Genomic DNA, 23,440 nt, shown 5'->3' with positions numbered 1-23,440 from the left:
TCTCTCTCTCTCTTTCAATTTTGAGACAGGATTTCATTAAGTTTTCCATGCTGGGCTTGGAACTTGTAATTGTCTTGCCTCAGCCTTTCAGAGTGCTGGGATGCAGGAGTGCGCCACCATGCCAGGCTTAGTATTTTGTGCAATACAATAGTTTCTGATGAAAAGGGGGCTGGGGATGTAGCTTAGTGGCACCACACCTGCCTGTTGGGTACAAGGTCCTGACTTTGATCCCCAGGACTGAAAAAAAGAAATGTAAGGGATGGAGAGCCAAAGTATATGGGAAAGCAGAACGGTCATGCAGTGGGTAAACTGTGGGGGAAATGATGCGGACAGAGGCAGTTTGTGGAGCCAGTGAGCAGGTCAGAAAGGAGAGAGGTGGTAGAGAAAATCCGGGGAAATTTAGTTTTCTTTACAGATCTACCTCTGTCCATGACTTACAAATGCCATACCAATGTCAAGAGTGAACAACTTGTTCTGGGCTTGTGATTTTGATGAATAAACCAATATGAAAGTGACTACAGTTACTAAGTCTAATGGGATGTTATCGTCTGGGTACCTGTCAAGGCAGGTATGCACACCAGCTCTACACTCAAGATGAGAAATTTCTGAGATCTTGATATCCCTTGATACATCACTCATGCCTTTCTCTGGCCTAGGCAAAGAATGCATTGGGTTCCACAGTGTCCACCCACCCATCCACAAGTAGACTAGCTCACAACTGAACTTCCAAGCAATCTGAAGTCCTGTTGAGCCTCCACAACTCAGGCAAGGCACTTGGGAGCCCTTCAGGAGCTAGGCATGCTGCAATCAAGCCACTCTATGCACAGGTCTCTAATAGTACAGCAATCAGTGGTAATCACCCATACCATTTATGTACAGGAGGGTCTAATAGGATTTGTGCCTCTGTGGTGAATACATTTTCATTTGTAGGACTAAATGCAAGCATATATTACCTATTTAATTAACAACAAAATTCTCCAGCCAGTGATCTGCTCCCTCTCTTGGGTGCATGCGACATACACCACTGATGTTCCCTTTAAATCTACTGCTTACGTATTCTTCAAATAATTTGTCATTGTGTGTGACTGCTAATGGTTTTGTTAGCTGAACCTTGGCTCCGGGTTTTTCTTTGCTGAGAAGTCAGGGTGAGTGTGTTACTCCAGTGTAAATGTGTGACTGCAAGCTCACGTAGAGACCAGCGATGCATGTGGTGTGGACTGTAGCTTCTGAGCACAGCATGCCAAAGGCAGCAGCTGCCGGGCCAAGCCAAAAAAGGAGTCATTGGCACTCACCATCTTAATGGAGCTCTTGGTGTTTTTTGTGGTTCTCTTCTCCTGAATCCCTTTTCTGCATGCTACCTGCACAGATGTGGGTATGTTTAGACTGGTGTTCTCACTTAAGGAAAACATTTTTTGTGAAATGAGTGGATATTGATGCATATATGAGAAGGTAGACTGAGGGTAGGGGGCTGGACTGGAAGCGGGGTCAGCTTCTTTGTGTTCACAGTGATTTCTGTCCTGAATTAGTTCATGTCTCAAATGTCATCTTTGTTGGCTTTATGAAGATGGGTAAGATGACAACTTCTACCTTCAAGGAGCTCATGGCCTGGGGGAAAGACTAGAAATAATAGTTAATAAATGTAGTGTATTTAGAATGATTAAAGTCCAAGAAGACAATATAGTAGCTTCAAGATAGAACATATAGGAAAGACAAGGGAGGTTCATAGAAGGAGGCAAGCATGGTGCACCATTAGGAACACAGATTTTGGGTTCATTTGGGCCTAGACTCAACTGCAAGCTTTTGAGTTTACATGTAGTCACTTAGCACTATGGCTTGAACAACTCCTCCAAAACTCATGTTGAAATTTAATTTCCATTGTAACAGAGTTGACAAGTAAGACCTTTAAGAGATGATTAGGTCATGAAAGCACGAATGGATTAATGTTATAATCACAGGAATAGGCTAGTTATCAGGCAAGTGGGTTTCTGATAAAAAGGATTAGTTCAGCCCAATTTCCTCTCCCTGTCTGTCATGCTTATTTCTTTCTAACTTCTGCCTTGGGATAACACAGCCCAAAGACCTATGTAAGATATTGGCCCCATGTTCTTGGACTTCCCAGTCACCAGAACCAGGAGCTAAACATCTATTGTTAATTATCCAGTCTGTGGTATCCCATTACAGCAACTGAAAACAGACTAAGACACTGATCCTAGCTTTTCTTGCCAAATCAATAAAATGGAACTAATAATGTTTGCTATGAAAATATTTTGAGATGTTAAATGAGTGTTATGCCCTGGCCTTCCTTCCTCCCATATCCCTTCCTACAGACTTTCCATTTTCTGGACTCCTGACCCTTTCCTGAGAACTGGGGAGTTGGGAGGTTTTCCATAACTAACTGATAAGAGAAGCTCACTGTGTCCAGTGTGTTTGTAAAACATGGTGGTTTATGCAGGACACCTGCTTTCTTCCTGGAGTCTGGAATGTTAATATGTGCTAAACAGCAGATGCCTACCTGACCAGCCTCTAGTAAATTCCCTGTGCACTGGGACTCCAGCAAGCTTCCTGTGTAGGCAACATTTCACATTTGTCACAGCTCACTGTTGGGAGAATTCAGTGCATCTCTCTGACACCACTGGAAGGAGATTCTTGGATGCCTGCGCCTGGTTTCCGTGGACTTTACCCCATGTGTGATCTGCTTTATATCCCATCTCTTCACTGTCATAAATCATAGGCATGAGTATGAGTCCTGTCCATCTTCCTAGCAAATCACCAAGCTCAGAAGTAACATGGAGACCTTCTTCCCTGCCCTAACTCATAGTCAGCTAGAATATTCTTCACATAGTTGTCCGGAGGAAGATGACATAGCAAAGCAAACACCAACAGTTACTGGCTTTAGTGTCCAAAATCTAGGCTGAGAAGAATACACACATGTGCAGAATGAATGATGAACTCTCCTATTCAGTTCCCCTCCAAATCACAATGCAGATGTACTCCCAGGGAAAGAGAGGAGAGGAATGGCAGGAAAGGACAAATACTGTATGAGCCCTGAGATTGTTGCCCTACATCCTGCCTCTCTTGGGCTAAGTCATTGGAGACAGGCAGTGAGCAAGCATAGACTTCAAGGAGATTTTAAAGCAAGGAGATCTGGCCCCACCCTGGGTGACACCTGATAAGGTTCCAAGATCCAGGGTAGGCTTGGAAGAACAGAATTGATGCAGACTGACCAGACACAGCTTTGTGTGTGGATCAGTGTCTGAAGACCACATAGAAGTAAAGACCTCTTTCCTTGGCCATCCTAGGGATGGATCCCAGAACCCTCACACTGAGCTACAACTGCAGCCCTTTTTAAAGTTTCTACTTTAAGACTTGATATCACTTAGTTGCTAAGTTGCCCAAGCTGGTCTGGCTCAGACTTGTGATCCTCCTCCTTCATTCTCCCAGGGTGCTGGGGTTACAAGTGTACACCCACACACCTATCTAGAAATAAAGACCTCTCGGTGCGGTACCAGTTGCAAAAGATGAAATTAGGAGCAGAAAGCCACTCAGCCCAGGCTGTCTGCCAACTCAGTGGTGCCATGTGAGGCCCTCACAATACACACACAAGGCTACAAAAGCAAAGAAGGGGGTGATGAAATAAGGAATGTTGTTCTTGTGCACACCCGAGTTTGTGACCAACAACTTACAACCACTGAAATGCTGATTATTTTAAATTCTATACAAGGCTAAGTTACCTAATACATAGCCTAGAAAATGCTGTGTTACTCAGCAAATGTTGATCATTGTTATTATTATTGGTATGAAAGATGGCATTCAATAAAATTGAGTAAACGATATCTGTTATGATAGTCATAAAGGCAAACCTTAGTTGTACACATGTACCCCGTGGGCTCTAAGTTTTCCAGACAGCCCGTGGGAGGAGAGATCTCAAACAACTGCAGCAATTCCAGGTTCATTAACAAGGTTCACTGCTCGTAAAGCTATTTTTGACAGTAATGTACAAAACTTGTTTCTCCAAAGGGTCCTTGTAAAAATAGTCATGCTCAAAAGTGTAACTTCCCGTGAACATACTTTATGATAACCCTAAGAAACTCTTCACTGTGTCAAGTGCAAGTCTCTCTTGTTCCCTAATCCTACCTAAAGCAAAATTCATTATAAGCTGGCTTCTGGAGGTATGGTTGTGGGTGGACAGCGAAGAAAACAAGCAACTGGCAATTACCAAGAAGACAATAAGCTTGGTATAAAATGATACCAAGGGATTTGGATGCACAGAAAGGGAATCGAGCTGAGGAGGTGAGTGTTAGGGAAGGCTTTCTGGAGGGGTGACTATGCTCTGAAGGATAATTGTTATTACCAAGGCAGACAACGTAGAGGAATGGGAGGCAGGGAGATAGGGCACTTGCTACAGACATGACCACTCGTGTGCAGAAGAAACTCCTACCATGTGTCAGGCCCCTACTAGCTTCTAGGGATCTAGAGGTGAAGAAGACAAATTTAATCTCAAACATGGTTAAATGCTAGGGGAGGACTCTATCTGCTCAGAGATTGGAATGGGAGCTCAGGAAGTTCTTTCGGGAGAATAGGAAGAGAGCAGAGAGATCATGGTGGACAAGAGAAAAATCATAGAAGGCCTTGAGTGCAGGAATAAGGAGTTTGATAGAGGAAGGCTACTGGAAGGAGAACTTACCCTGACACCTGGGTTACAGAATGATTTTGGGGAGAGCAGCAAGTGCAGGGAGGAGGTGGACATAATTATTGGGAGCCAGAGGGTTTGATCAATGGGAATACTTACTGGTGACAAGGGAAAAGATTCTATGGTAGTTAAAAGTGTCTTTAACATTAATTGTTGCTGGGTTGGGTGAGAATAGGGATAAGAGAATGGAGAGCCTCTGGGTTCACTTTCGGAGTTATGGTTTGGATGCTCAGTGGGGTGGAGTTGTTGCTGATGAACACAGGCATTCGGGGAGAAGACCTGGCTTGGGGGAAATAGGCTAACTTTGCCATTTCCGATACTGAGCTTAAGGCACATCTGTGTCACGATGAGGTCAGTGTATAATCCAGAGCTCAGGAGAGTGAGCTAGGCTGGGAAGCACAGATGTGGACATATTCCGAGTATGTCTGGAGGACCAGCATTACTAAAGGGTCGCCAGCTGCAAGATCTACAAACCCATGCTGCCCCAGAGTGAGGCTGGGTAATTTACAGAAGAAAGGGTTTCATTTCCACTTACAGCTTGGCAGATAAGGAAGTCCGAGAGCGTGGTGTTGGCATCTTCTCTGTTTGTGGTGCGGGCCACATTCCATTCCAGACATGGCGAGAAGGTGGAGGGGCAAGTGGGTGCATGGGGCAGAGAAGTATGTATTTATGAGAGAGACAGACCTGATTTAATACCACTCTTGAGGTAACTAATCCAATCCCTTGAGAGCTAACTCATTCCTGTGAGAATTAATCCAGGTTCTAGAGCTCTAATCCCATCTCCTGGGAGAGACACTACTACATTCATGAGAGTGGCACCCTTGTGACCATCATCTTCCACAAGGCCCCACCTCCTACAGGTTCTCACCACCTCAGTATCATTCAGCTGGGGACCCAGCTTCATATCCAGCCCATGACAGTCCCTCCATCACTTTCTAGTTTCATGGCCTTGGGCAAGGTATTAACCTTTGTGCTTTAATTTTCTCCTCTATGAGATGAGATGTGGATGGTACATGTCGATTTCTCAGGTTGCTGAGAAAACTGAATTAAAATTTGAAACGCTCCTAGAACTAAATGTCTCTCACACAGCATCAAACTGAGAGGAAAAGGGTAGCACACGAAACGTCAGAGGTATCTTACCCTGAACATGTTAGCAAAAGAAGGGGCAACTCAGAGTAGGAACTCATCGTCCTAAAAAGTGATGACAGAAATCCTGGGAGACCATGTCACAGAAGCTGCACGAAGAGAGAAAAATGAGAAAATAAAGGAAACAAATAGAATCAAGTGGCTCAAAGGTTCTGTAAGTAAGGATCTTCACATGCTTATTTGTTCATTTGATGGGTACTTATCAGCATCGGTAATGTTGCCATGGACGAACAGAGCTGGAAATTCCAGCCATCATAGAGATTTTCTTCTCCTTAAGGGGAAGCATCGACAGACAAAACAGATGAACTAATTCCTTGATATGTTAATGCCTCAGTTACACCCCACAACCAATGCAAAGAAGAAAGTGTTTATTGTAGCTCATAGTTTGTACTGGTTTCAGCTCAAAGTTGGCTGGCTCTGAGGCAGGGTGGTGTCACAGAGGACAAACAGTTCATGCCAGGCAGAAAGCAGCAAGTGATGAACCTCTTTCTGTCCCTTATATTCCATGCAGGCTACTTGCTCTGAGGGTGGGTAGCACTCAGGCCTAGGTGGGGCACCTTCCATCCTACCCAGAACTATACTAAATTAATCAGTAGGCTAATTTAGTAATTACACACCCTTGATTCCAGCATCACACACTTGGTCCTAGAATCATACACTTTAGATCCAACCACCCCAAAAAGCCTCATCTATGACTGAATGAGGCTTTGGGAGGGGCTTATCTAGACAAAAGCCATAGCGGTTAGAAATTGGAAGGTGTCATGAAGACACATGTGTCAGGAAAGGAGAGCAGAGGATGCCTAGGAGGAAATAGTTTTCTATTTTAAATTGAAGTCCCCTAGTGTTAACTGAGTAATACACTTAGTGTTAAAAACTGAGGTCTCTTTCACTGAGAAGCTGACATTTGAGCAGACTTCGTGACCTTGGGTTGTAGCTGTTTACTGAGTAAATCAGAGGTAAAGGGATGAAAGCAGAAAATTGAAAGTGCTATTTCAAAAAGTGGAAGTTCAAAAAAGGAGAGATATTGAATTGTGCCTAGAGATTTAAGGTCACAAAAATTTGTATTTCATATTTAAGAGACTTTAGCCTAATAATCTGATTCTTATTTTAGAGATGAACAAATAAGAAAGTACACTGACTTTTTCAAATGTCCAAAGGGCTAGTAAGTGATGGAGCCTGTTAGATTCACATAGAGAACCCAGTTAGATATCAGTGCCCTACTGCTATCTCTATAAATGGATTGCTTTTCACCTCAAATGAGGTGTGAATGTCATCCTCTGTCTTTCTCAATGCCTGTTCAACTACATCCCTCATTCTCTATATTGGATTTCATCATTTCAGCTTTTTCTCAAAACCACCTGCAGGCCAGTTGGAGGGCATGACTACAGGGTTGAGGGATCAGAAGACATAGCCAGGAAAGTGTTTAAGACATGGATCTTGGTTGAGGCAGAACAGAGACAGAAGCATAGCCATAGGCATGCAGAGATAGTGGTATCTCTTGCAATCAAGCTGACCATTGTTAGAGGAGATGATATTAAATTGGGCCTTGGAGTACAGGAAGGATTTCACTCGGAGTGGATTAGCACTGTACAAAGTTTTAAACAATAATGCAAAGTTATTCAGCTCTAAATTGGCATTTGAATTGTCTGTGAAACTGGTGAAATTGTTTGTTTTCTGTTTAAATTTCTTCCAGCCTATCTTAATCTATTTTTGCTGTTTTTCTGTCCTTAATTTTTTTTTCTCATTGAACTTATTGGTACATTTTAGGTATACAGTACAGTTACATTCATCATTGGGATCTTGTACATTTACATGACAGGTCTTGGTTCTCATTTTTCCCCTTATCCCTGCCCTCCTTTCACCCCCTCTTCCCTTCCCTATTTACAAATACTTTATTTCCATTTTTTCATTTTCTAATGTTTTTTTTTCTTTTCACTGCCCATCCCACTTCTCCTACACCTTTAGCCCTTTTGTTCCTATTTCACATTGTCAATTATACCATTAGGATCTTATATACCATTATAGTTTTTCACACCAGAGAAACTAATTGGTATTTATAAATGTGTGACATGTTTATTTCACTTGGAAGCATATTCTCAAATGTATCCATTTTCGTATGAATGACTCTAATTTATCATTCTTTATGGATGAGTAGTACTCCATTTTATAGAAAAACCACATCTTCTTTATCCAGTTTCCAACTGATAGGCAAATGGGCTGTTTCCAAGTTTTAGCTATTACAAACTGTGCTGCTATAAACATAGGTGCATATATATCACTGTGATATGATTCTTTTAATTCTTTTGGAAAGATACCCAGCAGAGGGATGGCTTGGTCAAATGGAACCTCTAGTCCCACCTCTTTGAGGTATCTCCATATTGATTTCCACAGTGGCTGCACCAGTCTGCACTCCCACCAACAATGGAGAAGGGTTCCTTTCTCCCCACAACTCTGCCAACATTTGTTATTGATTGATTTCATGATAGCAGCCATTCTTTGGGGGTGAGGTGTAATCTCAGTGTTGTTTTCATCTGCATCTCTCAAATGACCAGTGATGTGGAACATTTTTTCATATACTTATTTGCTTTTTTCACTTCTTTGTCTGAGAAATGTCTGTTCATTTCAGATGCCCATTTTGAATTGGGTCTTTTTATTTGGGGGGGGGCTGATTGTTTTGTGTGTTCTTTATATATTCTAGATAATAGTCCTTTGTCTAAGGAGCAGCTGGTAAAAGTTTTTTCCCACATGGTAGGTTTTCTCTTAGTTCTGTTGATGGTTTCTTTTGCAGTGCTAAAGCTTTTTAATAAGATGAGATCCAAGTTGTTGACTCTTTCTGCTAGTTCTCATGCTACTGAGGATTTGTTAATAATGTATTTTCTTATGCCAATGTCTTCAAGAGTTCTGCCTAACTTATCTTCCAGCAAATTTAGTGACTCTTTTTAAATACTTAGATCTCTAATCCACTTGGATTTTAGTTTAGTGCATGGTGAAAGTTAAGGGTCTAGTTTTAATCTTTGGCAAGTTGAAATCCAGTTTTCCAGCACCATTTATTAAAGAGGCTATCTTTCCTTAACTGAGCATGGCTGGCTCCTTTGTCAAATACGAGGTAGCTGAGTACATCTGGAGTTGGTTTTGTATATTCCAATCTATTCCACTGATCCTCAGGTCTGTTTCTTTGCCAGTACCATGCTGTTTTTATCACAGTGGCTTTGAAGTATAGTTTCAAATTGGGAATTGTTATACCCGCTGCCATGTATCTGTTGCCTAGGATGGCTTTCGCTATTCTAGGTCTCTTCTGGTTCCAAATTAATTTTTGAATTCTTTTTTCTAGTTCTGTGAAATATAGTGTTGTAGTTTCTATTGGCATTGCAATGAATCCGCAGAGCAGTTTTGGTGGTATGGCCATTTTCACTATGTTGATTCTTCCTACCCAGGAGCAGGGGTTATCTTTCCATTTTCTTATGTCCTCTTTGAGCTCTTTTTTCATAGTGCTATAGTTTTCAGTGCAGAGGCCTTTTCTTCTTTCATTAGATTGATTCCTAGATACTTCATTTGTTTGGATGCTATTGTGAAAGGAATTGTTTCCCTAATTTCTCTCACAGTGAGTCTGTTATTTGTGTACAAGAAGGCTATTGCTTTTTGAATGTTGACCTTGTATCCAGCTACTCTGCTAAAAGTGTCAATTAAGTCTAGAAATCTTTTGGTGGAATTTTTTGGGTCTTCAATGTATAGTATCATATTGTCAGCAAATAATGACAGTTTAATTTCTTCCTTTCCTATCTTTATTGTTTTAATTTCTTTCTCTTGTCTAATTGCTATGGCTAATGTTTCCAGAACTATACTGAAGAGGAGTGGTGATAGTGGGCATCCTTGTCTTGTTCCTGATTTTAACATGAAGGTTTTCAGTTTTGGGCCATTTAATATGATGTTGGCTGTTGGTTTTTCATAGATAGATTTTATTAAGTTGAGATATAGACCATCTATTCCAATTTTTTGCAGGGTTTTTATCATGATTGGGTGTTGAATTTGGCAATTTTTTTTTTGCATCTATCAAGAGGATCATATGGTTTTTGTCCTTGACTCTGTTAATATAGTGTATTACATTTATTGACTTACTTATGCTGAACCATCCTTGCATCCCTGGAATAAATCCAACTTGGTCAGGATGTATGAACTTCTTGATGATCCTCTGCATTCTGTTTGCTAGTATCTTATTAAGGATTTTTGCATTTATACTCATTAAGGAGACTGGTCTGTAGTTCTCTTTTTATTTAGTTGGGTCTTTCCCTGGTTTGGGAGTCAAAGTGATACTTGCTTCCAGGAATGAATTTGGAAGTATTGCTTCCCTTTCTACTTCATTGAAAAGTTTGAAGAGTAAAGGCAGTAGTTCTTCTTTAAATGTCTTGTAAAATTCAGCAGTGAATCCATCAGGATTTGGACTTTTCTTTGTTGGTAAACTTCTAATTACATTTTCAATTTCACTGATTGTAATTGGGGTGTTTAAAATTTTTTTATCTTCTTCATTCAAGTTTGATAATTCATAAGTATCTAGAAATCTCTCCATTTCTTCTGTGTTTTTCTTTTTATTAGAGTACAGGTTCTCAAAGTAGGTACTGACGATCCTCTGGATTTCTGTTTGATCTGTTGTGACCTCACCTTTTTCATTCCTAATTGCATGGATCTAAGCCTTTCCTTTCCTTTTTTTGATAAGGTTAGCTAAGGGTTTATGAATTTTATTTATTCTTTCAAAAAAACCAACTCTTTGATTCATTTATTTTTTTGTATCATTTTCTTAGTTTCCATTGCATTGATTTCTACTCTCATCTTTATGATTTCCTCTCTCATACAAGCTTTAGGTTTTTCTTGCTCTTCTTTTTCTAGGAGTATAAGATTTATCATTTGGTTGTTTATTTGAGCTCACTCTGTTTTCCTGGTGTGGACATTCAGTGCTATGAATTTTCCACATAGAACTGCTTTCATTGTGTGGCATAGATTCCTGTATGTTGTATTGGTATTACTATTTATTTGTGAAAACTGTCTAATTTCTTCTTTAATTTTCTCTGTGCTCTATTGATTGTTTAGGAGAGTGCTGTTCAGTTTCCACTTGTTTGTGAAGTTCCTACGGTTTCTTATGCTATTGATCTCCAGCTTGATTGCACTATGATCTGATAACATACAGGGGATAGCTTCAATTCCTTTGCATTTATTCAAACCTGTTGTATGAGCCAGTATGTGGTCTATCTTGGAGAATGACCCATGGGCAGCCTAAAAGAATGTATATTCTGATTTTGTGGGGTGGAACATTCTGTAGACGTCTATTAAGTCCATATTTTCAAAAGCTTGGTTCAGTTCTGATATTTCATTGTTGATTTTTTGCCTAGATGATCTGTCTATTTCAGATAGTGGGATATTTAGATCCCCCACTACAATTATATCAGTGCTCATTTGGTTTTTCATGCTATGTAATATTTGTTTTATACAGTAGGAGGCATTAATATTTGGTGCATATATGTTTATGATTGTCATCTCTTCCTCTTGAATTGTTCCCTTTACAAGGAGCCTTCTTTGTCTCTCTTAATCAGTTTTAGTTTGAAATTTACTTTACCTGAGAATAAGATAGCTACCCCTGCTTTTATCTGGGCTTCTGACATATGGAGAATTGTTTTCCATCCTTTCACTTTCAGTCTAAGGGGTTCTTTTTGCAGTAGGTGTGTTTCTTGTATACAATATATTGTTGGATTTTGCTTCTTAATCCATTCTGCCAATGTATTTCTCTTGATTGGTGAATTGAGGCCATTGACATTGATGGTTATAATTGATATGTACTGACTTATTATTGTCATGTTATTGTCCTTTTGTTGACTCTTTTAAATTTTTCCCCCCTTTTCTTTTAGTTTCTTGCCTTGCCTATTTGATTTGCTCTGTTGGGCCTCATGGTGTTGTGACTTTCCATTGTCTTTTTCTAGGATATTGTTAGAATTCCTTGCAGTGCTGGTTTGGTATTCATGAAGTTTCTCAGGTGTTCTTTGTTATAGAAGTATCTTATTTCCCCATCCATTTTGAAAGAAAAATTTTCAGGGTACATCAGTCTAGGTTAAAGGTTGTTTTCTTTTAAGACTTGAAATACCTCACTCCAGGCTCTCCTTGACCTGAGGGTTTGTGTTAGGAAGTCTGCTGTGATTCTGATGGGCTTTCCTTTGCATGTGATTTGTTTCTTTTCTCTTACTGCTTATAGTATTTTGTTCTTCTGTTGGGTTTCTGGGATCTTGATTATTATATGTCTAGGTATAGGTTTTTTGTTATCATGGTTACTTGGAGTCGTGTATGCCTCACTTATCTGTATGTCAAATTCCCCTCTGTTTGGGAAGTTTTCTGTCATTCTGTGAACAGCTTTTTAAAGTCATTTGTATTTTACCTGCTACTTCATGGATTCCTATCTGTCTTATGTTTTTCTTCTTTGCATCATCTAGGAGTTATTGGATCAATTTCTCATGATCCCTTACTGATTTTAAGAGACCTCTCTTTTCATGGTCACTGACTGTGATCCTATCTTCTATATCTGAAATTCTATCTTTACATTCTTTTATTCTGAGTTTTTAATCTGTATATCTGTTTGAATCTGTTTCATGGATTCCATTTCTTTTCTATATTGGGCATTCATTGTTTCCATTTCTTTCTTTCTTTTTTTTTTTTTTTTTTTTTTTTTTTTTTTTGGGATTAGGGATTGAACTTGGATCCTTGCGCTTGCAAGGCAGGCCACCAAACCACTGAGCTAAATCCCTGGCCCCTCTATTTCTTTCTCATGCTGGGCTTTCATGGCTTCTATCAAGGTCCTGAGCTCATCTATTTTTTTGTCATTTTCTGTTCTGGAGTCTCTAATCATGACTTTCATTTTGCTCACCATCTCTATGTTTATCTGGGAAATTATTTCTGTTTTGAATTTTTCTAGAGACTGATTGAACTGTTTTGTTACTTCCTGTGCTATGAGTTCAGGGTGTCCTGGTGGTTCACTGTCAGGCTTTTCATCTTCATTTGCCCTACTGTTTGTCATTGGGGAAATGGCAGTCTGTCTTTGTGTCTTGCTTAAGTGTTTTCCCATTTTCATTTTTGTTGTTGGGTCGTCCTTGGTTTAATTCCTGGGTTATTACTTAAATCTTCCTGATATAGTTACACTTTAACTTTTGAGTCTCTAATGACTCGTAGACATCTCATTTTCATAATATCAGAGAAGACAATACATTAAATCAATCACAATCCTTTAGCCCAGTTGATACAATCAGCAGCACAGTAGGATCAAGCACAACTTACAAATTGACCACTTGTGGTAGTTATTAATCTATCACTTTTAAATCATATGAATTAAAATCAAGACCCAGTCCAAAATTTGTTTGCAGTAAATAAACTCTTCAATATAGCATCTTTACTATTTAGGATGGGGGCTTAGACAGAGTTAGGATGAGAGGAGTAGATAAGTAAAAGAATTGGAGAAGGTTTCAAATGAAGCCAGAGGATATAGGATGACCATACCATCTTTAGGAAACTGCTAATGTCAAAAGGGAAAGACAGAGTGCAAGAATAAGAACAAGAATATAACAACTTAACAGTAATAGGGTCTCACTTTCCTTTGAAACTATTGACCCTTGAGTGAAGAAAAAATTAGAGAAGAAAAGAACATAAAGAAAAAATGATAAAAGAAGAAATTGAGTTAGGGCAGGAACAGGAACATAAAGGGAGATGAGGAATAATATGGTGCAGCAAGAGACTGAGTTGGAAAAAGAGGACAGAAAAAAGAAAGAATTTGCACAGTAGAATGAGGAAAAGAAAGAAGAAAAAAATTTGAAGGGCCTCTTACATATTATATCTCTGCTGTCATAATATATAATGTGCAAAGCCATGTGCAGAACTAAATCCTTTGATCTCAGCTAGCCGATAGCAGAACCGTGAGATTCAGGTTGATTTCAGGCTGCAAGGCCCAAATTGAGCTCCCTGACCTCCTGCAAGGTTGAACTCTGCAAAGTTCTTCTACAGGTTCTCTCTGCCCTTTCTTTGAAGATATTCAAAGTCTGGAGCTCAGAAAAATGTCCTTTATGACCACCTGTGCCTCTGCAGAGTGTATCCAAGGATTGCCACAACCAGGAGGCCTGAGGTGGAGGGCAAGGGTGGGAGTGTTGCAGGGGTACCCATGTGGCAAGCTAGTCCTCACTGATTGGCCCCAGGCAAGCCAGAGGGAGAACAGATCTCCTGATCTCCTGGATCTCTTCCTTTCACCTTCCTTCTGCTGGATGCTGGTCGCGGTGCAGGCAGGGTGAGGGCATGGCTACCCAGTCCTCGCCAATTGGGCCCAGGCAGACTGGAGGGAGAATGGATCTCAGAGTGGCTGTCCCAGACTTCCACCTTTCACCTTCCGCTGGATGCTGGTCATGGAGCAGCTCCTGAAACTTTTTTACCTTTCTTTTTGGAGCGTGTACCTTGGCTCCTACTTCCCATCTAACCCCATAGATTTAAATGTAAGGGGACTTCCTTTTCCACCCTCCAGCTTTAACCAAATCTGTGATAGTTTTCCATCATTATGACAAAATACTAGGATGATCAATTTGTAAAGAGATAAGGTTCATTTGGCTTACAGTTTTGGAGATTCTACTCCATGATTGATTGGCCTTATTTCATTGGGTCCTAGGAGATTCCAAACATGAGGTTGGAAAAGCAGAACAAAACTGCTCACTTCTTGGCCAGGACGTGAAAGAGATTGATAAAGGGACCAAGGACCCGCAATTCTCTTCCATTTACATGATGAACTCTTATATTTCTGTCACAGTGGGACCTCACAAGATCCCATCTGTTAAATGATTCACCATTTCCTAAAAGCATCACTAAGGGGACCAAGACTTTAACACATGGATCTTCAGTGGACACATCAATAAAAGGTGTCTATAGAACTCCATAGGAATCTAGTCCAAGCTCATCTCTACTTTTGTCTCCTGCATTACATATGCAGATACAACATATTTTTCTTGGACTGCATCTATGTAGACCTTCTTTCAGACTGATAGGAAAATACTGTGAAAACCCCATTATCTTGGCCTAAATGGGCAGTAATGGAATTCATTTTTTCCCTAACTTTGTGTTGTTTGTTTTAAATCAAACATTCTTATTAGTCAGTGTTAAATAATGCAGTGTGACCCCCAACTATAAAATATTAATAAGACGGGTAGCAGTGTCACCTTTCAACTTATTTCTCCTTCTGCTTTTAAATTTGGTGACTTAACTTGGTTAATTGGAACATTGCAGTTTTTACATTGTCACTGTCATATTTTTCACTTGTTTAATTCTCTGACCTGTGGTAAATTGGGTTCAATGCCTAATTCTAGTATTTTTGCCAAAATTTCATCATTTGTTTCTTTAAGTTTGTTCTTTAGTAGCTTTTCAACAAAGACTTGTGGGAAATATATTACCTAAATGACTGTAAGACCTGATTTTGTTTATGTTTCTGATTTTATGCCTGAATGACAGTTTATTTGGATATAAAAGTTATAAGTTACACACTGTTGATACTGTTTGGCTGTTTTCTATGGCTGAACATGGGTGTGGCATGTTAAAAGACCAGTCTGATATTTTCTTTTCATAGAAGAAAAGTGATATTATTTGCTTGGCTGTGCTTTTACTTGTTTTTATGTTTTTCTTTATCTTTGGAACCTTGTAACTTTATTGTTTTACTGATTCTGATTTAATATTAAATCCCCCCCCAGGGACATAGTGTGTAATTTTAGCATGTAAATCAAAATCTTTTATTTCTTAAAGATTTTCTTGAAGTATTCCTCTGTTTTTATGTTCTTTCATTCAGTTCTCTACAGCATCAATCATATTTATATTGAGAAGCAATGCAAGTACTTGCTGTGGTCTGAATGTGTCTTTCCAAACTCATCTGAAAATGGCATAATAAACTTCTGGAGATTGTTGTGATGATTCAAGGGGTTAATGCATATCCAATCCTCTACATTTTCCCTGGCATGCATTATGCACTGAGTGTAAGCTCTTACTCATTTACTCCACCTCACTTCATTTCTTCAATCATCAGTAGTAGACAGTTCAGGCCTCAGTCTAAATCTAACAGTAGGGTTAACAGGATGCCTGTAATTGATGGTCCTTGGCTTGGACACTAATTAATACACAGATTCACTCTTTTTTTGACCCAATATTTAGTGATAGAAAGCTCTTTTATACTATTTCCATGTGTCTACCCTATAATTGCTCAACATTGTACCTAAGTCAATCAATCAAAAGCATCTATTGAGTATCTACTATTAGTCTACACATACATGAGGCATTAAAGGTGACGAATATCATGGGACATAATCTCTTTTCTCAAGAAATGTTAAGTCTGGGGGAAAATATAAAAGAAATTATAAATTATTAACTTAGACCTTGTTAGCATAATCATAGTTGTATATTGTCAATGACAGATGCCATATATAATAGTGGTCCCATAAGGTGGTACTTTCCAAGGGTGTTTAGCTGTCATAGTTTGTGTAAATTCATCCTGTGTTTAGCAATAAATGTCCCATTCATGCATTTCTGGGAACTTATTCCCATCCTTACATAATACACAAATGTAAAATAGAAGCTTAGTTGAAGAAAGAAAGATGAAGGCAGGCTCATGGAAAGGGTAAATTTGGAATGGAACGGGGAGTGTCTATATAATTTGAAAGAATAAAAGGAAATAATATTCTAAGTAGGTCATGGTGAAAACAATGAAAATATTTGCTGTATTAATTCATACAGGAACAACAGTAGCAGGGAATTGGTTGGCAAGGAAGACTGAAGAATGAAACCTTAGGAATGATGCAGACTAGATAGGCCAAGGGTTCTTGGTCTCTGAGGACACAACACCAACACAACCCCTTTTGCGAAATTGCACATTGTGTTAGTTATTTTTCTCTCATCACTGAGACAAAATACCTGACACCCAAAGTGAAAAGGGAAGGGGTTTATTTGGCTTACAGTTCATAGATGTTTCAGTTCATAATTGGCTGACTCCAAAGTAGGGGTGACACACAGGCATGGCAGAGCAGAAACAACATGGTATGCACAAGGCAGCAAAAGCAACAAGAGAAGTTAACAGTATCTCTCTGCCCCTTTTATTTTATTCAGACTACTTAGGGCGGGCAGCATTACCACCCTTAATCCTAGGGCCCTTGAGCCTAGCATTGTATCATGAATCCCAGCTTCACACACTCTAGATCAGGCCTATGACCACATGAGGTTCTGGGGGGACATCTAGACCTCAGCCATAGCACACATGAAGGAAATGAGTGACAGAAAGTGGCGGATAATAAATTAGTCATCAGGATTAATTAATCCACACTCAAATTGCTTCCAATAATGAAAAACAATAAAAGAATGAGAAGAATCCTGACCATAGCTAAGAAATGTGAGCCAAGTGCTGTGTCTTTGAGCCAAAGGCAAGATGAAAGAGGGAGAAGAGAAATTTTCCCATAAATATCCAGAAGTAAAGCCCAGGAGGTCCTTGAGGAGAGGGGTTGAGAACTTTGAAATTTCCTTTTACAGCTTAGGGTCAGTTATGGAAGCACCGACACACAGAGCTGAGGAGACAAAGCCCAGCCAGTAGGGACCAATTTTATCTTTCTTCTGGGATCACACAGAAGCTATGGCTCTTCCCATTATTGGGTGATTATCTGTGCAGCTTCTCAGCCAGAGTATTGTTTCATCTGGTGCAATGGTATAGGCAAATTAATTGTGTTTGTTAATGAACCATGCCACTTGCTTTTATTTTTCCCATTTGCTTTTGTGCATGACTGCTCCTGGGTGGTTTCCTGGGAGTGACTGAAGGATACTTCCTAGAGCTCAGCCTCCATGCAAAGACCATCTACTAAGGAGCCAGGGATGAAGGGATGGGACAGGGCAGATCTTGAGAATTTAAGTATTGTTCTTGTCTTGCTGCTCTTTGCTCAACAGATGCTGGAGAAATATTCCCACGGACAAATGGAATGAAAGGAAACCAAGTATGGAAATAAACAGTGTTTGTCATTTTAAGTCTGCATTTATAAGGATTGTTTTTGAGATGAGGAGCCTGAGCTGATGACTCCAAGTAATTGAGGCAATATTTCAAGTGATATACACATATTCTGCTTGATAGATCTACTCCTCTAACTAGCCATCATCCTATTTTATAATGTTATCATATTTTTAATTATATTGTACATACTTGTTTACAGCTATTTGCTGTATATCCAGGGTGACATATAGTAAATTAGTTTTTACCCACTGCCTAGATTGTTCTTTGCTTCAAACTGAACCATAATTTTTTTTTTTACCTGAAAAAGCTTGTTCAGATTATTTGTCATATGGTGTGTGACCGTGGTCTGAAGCAATACTCTGAAGCACAATGTCTGGGACCTGGCTTATAGGATCCCTTGGAGGGGGTGATGCTACCTCCCCACAGAAGGGTTCTACATTAATACATGTGCAGAGAGTAGTGCTGATTGCCCACTTGATTATTTGGAAAGGGTTTTATGACACTCCTGCCTCTGGCTCTTCATTGGCTGTGGAGCAGTAGAGAGAAAGACAGTTGATAAAATAAGAAGAATGAGAGTGAAATGTACCTAGCATGGTGGCTGGTGCAAAGGAGTTTGCAAGAAATATTACTGTTTCTTCTTCCTTCTGTATTCACAGAGAAGACTGGATCAGAAACAGAAGGACACAGGTTTTTTGAAATGCCTCACCATGGCTACATTTGGGTGCAGCCCGAAGTATATAGGAACCTATTGGCTGGGCAGAAATCTAATTTGTTTGTCTTATTTCTCCAGCTGTGACTTGACTCTATTGGGAACTGGACTGCTCACTGTGGCCAAAGGCGCACAGGATCAGTTATGATTATAAAAGCTGGCTTCAACTTATTCAGTATGTTTTATGGGAAAGATGGTGTCCTATATGCTTTACATAACACAGATCATGGAATCCCTACACAAATTTATGTATGTATGCGATTGAGAGATGCCAGGTCATTTGCTCAGAGTCATCCAGTTAGCAATGGTTGAAGCTCTCCCTGGAATCCAGGATGGGATGCCTCCAAATCCCACGCCTCTAACTTCTTGTTATGTTTCCTGTTATGGTTTTGGTTTCATGTAATAAAGAGTATCCACCAAGAAGCCCAGTTCCTCAGAGACTATCTTTCCTATCCCTTCACAATAATGGCCAATTTTTATGTTACCAGTACCCATGACTCCATCCTCAACATTTCCTCTTGCTTTGCTTTCTGATGCTCCAAATGTCACTGTATAGCTGGAACACAAGAAATGGATGGCTTGGGCTCCAACCGTGTACCACTGAGAGAGGCTGTAAGGCTACCTTATGACAGGCAGCTACACAGGGACCCTGCAATTAAGAAAAGCATTAAAAAGGGAAAGAGATTATAACCAGAATGAAACTGAGAGTATGGAGCTCATCACTGAGAAGTCATCATTGGAGATGTACAGCTATTACCATATTCATTCTTGCAAGAGAGAGGCAGAATTCAGAGTAGAAATCTTGTTCAGTGAAGGGTGTTAGAAGTCAAGTAGTCCTTTCTAAGAAGTCCAGAATCTATCAAAAGAGAATGTAGGGCACCTAATCTACTGTTAACGAATAACTGGGCTCTGGCCTGGGTTGCATCTATAGGACTATGGAAGGGTCTTCCCGTTCATGAGGCTGACAGATTTAGGGACTGTACCACTTAATCTGAGTTGTCAGTTTGACTGGATTAATTAGACTCCTGGAGAGGCAATTGAATGATGGGAGTGCTGTGCTTGTTAGTGGATTAATATACTATGTTCGTAGATGAGTGTGCTGTCAGGAGGTGGGGCCTGGTTGGAGGTGGCAGGTGACTTGGAGTGAGCCTTGGAGGCTGTATCTCTCACTGGCATTTTCCCCTTTCTCTGCTGCTGAGACTCCACAAAATGAAGAGCTTTGCTAGACCACACCCTTTTGCCATGATGTCCTCACTGTGGAGCCAACCACTTCTCAAAATGTGAGCCAAATTTAACCTCTCTGCCTTTAAATTGTGAATATCAGGTATTTTGTCTCTGCAATTGGATAGGTGACCAATACAGTGATCATCTTCGAAGTGAAATTTATAGGCACTAGAGTTGTAGGTTGTTTCCAGTTCTCATCCAAACTTTGAGAACTGGTCATATTCTAAAGCCCTTCAGAGAGCTTAAAACCACTGTGGGTGCATAGTACGTGCTTAATAAGTATCTCATCAACTTGTTCGAATGCAGCACAGCAGCTCTTTCATGTCCTTAGCCTCCTCCAGAGGAAAATTATAATGTTGCACACAGGAGTAGCAGGGCATCAAAGGGATGTCTGACATTTTAAATGCTGATTTCAAATGCTCAGAGAAATCTCATACTGCATTACGTTTTTGCCTCAGCAGTGTCTGTGATATATTCTCAGCATGTAGCAGTCTTCAGAATGCTGCCAGCACATGAGTGTAGCTATTTGAGTGAAGAAGGTAAAAATTCCAGTAAAAGTTATAACAAAAGTGAAGTGTGGAACACAGAGACATTTGTTTCTGAATGAAACCCTGGGACACAGGCAGGGTAACTGAAGGAAGGCCCAGATCTAAATGTCCTAGCAACTGAGTTCAGAGGTAGAGAGCCTGAAAGAGCATCACTCTTCTCCTCCCTAAAGAAAAAATCTGAGCAACTTGATAAGTAATTGCTTTTCCTGGAATCCATCAGAAAACTGAAGTTGCAGGGCAAACAATTCACCCAAAGTCTGGAGAGGGATGGATGTTTGCAAGAACTAAGGTCTTGACATTTATGTACCTCCACACATCATGATGCAATAAAAGTGGATAAGAAAACTTGGCTAGAGATTTTTTTAAATGGCTAGAATGTGTTGGTGCAGACTAGTGAAACTTCCCTAGGGGCTGCAGATGTGGGGAGGGTTGCACCTGCCCGTGGACCTTCTCCAGCAATCTCCCAGCAGGGGCTCATAGGGGAGATGGGGGACGGTCCTGAGGAAGCTTTCTGCCACATTGCTGGCTGGAGAAAACCACTGCTGGATCTCTACTGAGACTCATACCCATTTATATCTACCTTGAAGGGACAAAGCCTTAATCTGCATTGAGAAGAACAAGAAAGACTGCAGTCCAGGGACACTGGTGGTCAATTCATTGTATGTGGCCAGGGACAGGGAGCAGGAGAATTTTAAGAAGCTCAGTCTTTGGTGCAGAAATAAATGCTAGTCTAACTTCATGTTAGATATGTATAAAATCAAAACAAAACAAAAGAAACCTGTCTCTCAAACTCAATGTCTGCACCCAACAGAGGCTTAATGAGAAGTGCAGAGAATGTCTAACCCCGCCAAAAATTGAGTAAAACTTACAGTACAATAAAAGTAATAGTGGAGTACTGAGGCAGGAAATAGTGTGGGAGCCATCTTGGTCTTAGCTTCACAGCAGACAAGATGTCTTCTGGTTCTTGGAGACCAAAGGAACATCCTGCTCTCACTATATTTCTTAACATCCTGGTGGGAGCCTAAAACATATGCTCCTGCCCTTATCACACTTCCTTAACTTCTGACATGAGCCTGAGGAGCACTCTAACTGCATCAGAGCAACTGAGGGTAACCCCAAGGTCATTATGATATGGTTTGTGTTGTGGTTTTGACCTCTTTGGTGGGCTTTGGCAGCTGTTCCATCCAATCCTATATAAAGCCCAAAGCTCTCCTTCCCAATGTGAAGACTCATTTAATTGGACAAAACCCAGGTGGTTATCCCTCCTGAACACACTCAGGGAGCTTTTGTTTATAAGTGTTCAGCTGCCCTAATCTATAAAACAAACTTACTCACAGACGTGGAACTTGAGCCACATTTAAATCCTCTTGGCCACAGTTAATCCTCAGAGATACCTTAGCATATGCAGAGTCTTAGTCCAGTGCTGCTTTGGGACCTCAGGAATCTAAGGCCTTGAAAAATACGAGAAAGGGCCACATGCAGTTTAATTGAAAATGTACGGTTCCACTCTAAATTGGTGAAGTTTCACTGAACCAAAAGCTCTTCTGAGAGCCATGGAAATGTCCCAGAGGGCTGATAAGCCACGGGTCAGATCTGAATCCTTAGAGGCCTCCGACTCCAAGCATCAATATTCTCATATGCTTCTATATGGCTACAGCTGTGTAGCAGTGATGGTGAACCTTGCAGAGTTTTCAGTGGTGCCTGCCAGAGATTTGCACCACTGCTGAAAGAGGTCTCTCATTTGGGGAAGCACAAGCCTTCTCCATTCCTTTCCCCTTCTCTTTGCCTGCCCCATTATCTAGAGCACTCACTTTGTCGAGAATAGAGATGCTGATGAAAACAACACTGAGATTCCACCTCACCCCAGAGAGAATGGCTGCTATCAGGATATCCACCGATAACAAATGTTGGTGGGGCTGTGGGGAAAGAGGAGCCCTGCTCCACAGCTGCTGGGAGTGTAGATTGGTACAACCACTGTGGAAATCAGTATGGAGATAGCTCAAAGAACTAGGATTAGAGGCCCCATCTGACCCAGCTATTCCCCTGCTGGGTATCTTCCCCAAAGAACTCAAAGAATCATACCACAGTGATATATGCTCACCCATGTTCATAGCAGCACAGTTTGTAATAGCTAAAACTTGGAAACAGCCCAATTGCCCATCAACTAGAGACTGGATAAAGAAAAATGTGGTTCTTTTTATACAATGGAGTACTACTCAGCCATAAAGAATGAGAAACTAGAGACATTTATAACTAAATGGATGCACATTGAGGCCATACTCTTAAATGAAATAAATAGGACAGGCATGTTCAAATGCCAAATAGTTTCTCTGGTGTAAGAAACTGAATGTGTAAATAAAGATCAAAAGGTATAACAGATAATGTGAAATAGGTTTTACAAAAAGGGCCAAAGGGAAGGGGAAGTAGGAGAGGTGGGGAAAGGAAAGAATGGAATTAATATGAGAGAAATGAAACAATGGAAACACTCTGTTTTAAACAGGGAGCAGTGGAGTGGTTAAAGGGAGGGCAGAGGAATGGGGAAAAAATAGATCCAAGATAGACCATGTAAAGGTGCAAATTTCCAGTGATGAATGTCATTATATTGTATACCTAAAATGTACCCATAAAATTAATTTTAAAAACAACATAATAAAAAAAGAATGCAAGGCTGGATTTGTTGTTATTTGACTCCCCGATGACAGCCATTCTTGAGAAGGTGGAATCTCACTGTTACTTTTATTTGCATTTTTCCAGTGGCCCAAGCTGGCAAAGATGTGGAGAGAAAGAAACCTCTCTACACTGCTGTTGGGAAAGTAAATTAGTACAACCACAATGGAGATCAGTACAGAGATCCTTCAAAACACCAAAAATAGAAATGTAAGTTGACCCAGCTATGTCTCTTTTAGGTAACTTCCCCAAAGAACTAAAGTCAGCATATTACAGTGATGTATGCATCCACACCCATGTTTATAGCTTCACAACTCACAATAGCTAAATCATGGAAGCAGCCTGTATACGCACTGACAGATAAATGGGTAAAGAAAATGTGCAAAACATACACAATGGGGCATCACTCAGCCATAGAGAAG

At 40.3% G+C, this 23,440-nt stretch overlaps 1 long non-coding RNA gene across 1 annotated transcript in view; it reads left to right on the top strand.

Moving 5' to 3' along the window:
* LOC104876463 overlaps nucleotides 1–23,440 on the top strand; it is a 66,940-nt gene that overhangs the window by 22,848 nt on the left and 20,652 nt on the right. The window contains exon 2 of the long non-coding RNA XR_784345.1: nucleotides 23,106–23,228. This is a non-coding gene — a long non-coding RNA (uncharacterized LOC104876463). The remainder of the gene's footprint in view (nucleotides 1–23,105; nucleotides 23,229–23,440) is intronic.

This window comes from Fukomys damarensis, unplaced genomic scaffold (assembly GCF_012274545.1).
Source record: "Fukomys damarensis isolate Sample0158 unplaced genomic scaffold, DMR_v1.0_HiC HiC_scaffold_17, whole genome shotgun sequence".
Classification (NCBI taxonomy): Eukaryota; Metazoa; Chordata; class Mammalia; order Rodentia; family Bathyergidae; genus Fukomys; species Fukomys damarensis.
The sequence above is the reverse complement of the archived record's forward strand: the minus strand, read 5'-3'. Positions and strand labels throughout refer to the sequence as shown.